Source organism: Lathyrus oleraceus, chromosome 1 (assembly GCF_024323335.1).
Source record: "Lathyrus oleraceus cultivar Zhongwan6 chromosome 1, CAAS_Psat_ZW6_1.0, whole genome shotgun sequence".
Lineage (NCBI taxonomy): Eukaryota > Viridiplantae > Streptophyta > Magnoliopsida > Fabales > Fabaceae > Lathyrus > Lathyrus oleraceus.
Window position 1 is genome coordinate 285,292,831 of NC_066579.1, and position 1,281 is coordinate 285,294,111.

Sequence of the window (1,281 nt, forward strand, 5' to 3'; positions counted from 1 at the left end):
TTTGAGTTTGATCTATCTTTCCTCCCTCTTCATCTCATTCCCCTTCTTTATGCATTCATGTCATGGACCTATGATATCTCTACATCTTAAGGCTAGTTGATTGCAAAATCAACATAAGTATGGATGAGATTAGGCCACCACTTTTGCATATTCTTTTTGTGTGTGGTATCTTTCATGAGCATAGTACATTATACTATGTCTCTAACATGCATTAACACCAAAATTCTATTGCCCGACCTCAAATAGTTGTGACTTCTACATAAGTCCAATTACGATTGCTTAACATAGCGCTAAATTTTAATACAAAAGGCATAGCATTCTAGTTAGTGAGATTGTAAGTCTCCCCTCTTTCATGGTATTGTGTGAAAACTTGGCCTTTTTTCCTTCCTTTGGAAGATGTCTTGCTTCAAGGATCCATGCTTGTGATAAGTGGGTTGAGTGTTCTCCAAAGAATGACTAAAAAATAAAAGCAAAAGCAATACTAACTTCTAACTCATTAACAACTAACATTTAATTTCAACTCATTTACTTTAATGCACTTTATTTTTTAAGTCTTATTCATTTGTCATTATTCATACCATTCTAATTGTTTATGTTAATGTCATTTTTACTTTATCCACTTGGACCATATTTGTGTGATATATTTTGTTTGTGTATATTGTGTTTGGTTGTTTGGTCTTTGACCATTAATGTACATAATAAGAACAAAAACCCTAAAAAACATTTTGTGTGGATTGTTGGTTTAATCTGAGACAATTGGAATTAGAATTTAGGCAACACTCCATATGCAAAGGACTTGGCCAATGCCAACTTTCATGTAACCAAGTGCTTGTAATTTGAAACTTCATCTGATACATCATTGAAGATCCATTTGAGTTCATCTGCTACATGATCATTGTGAAGCTGTTATTTTGAACCTGTGACTTGTGGCATTGTGGAATTCATCTGCTACATGGGCAAATTTGAAGAAGAACATGGAGTTGCTAAGCTTGGATGTGGCTATCTCTATTTGATGCCTTTCTCTTCAAGTTGATATATTGTGCATTGTTTATTGCTTGATTCTAATGTCCAAGGGAATTTGGGTTTCTATATGACATTCTTGTCTATTGGATTGCAGTCCATTGGTCAGATCTTTTCAACTCTCAACTTTTAAATTTGTGCTTAGGATTAGTCCCTTTGTCTCCTCCTCACTTCTTTAATTTCAAAATCTCCCCCTCTTGTTTTTAAAATCTTCTTTGCTTGTGCTTGTTTTTCTAAACTTAGACCATATTGCAAATTAGA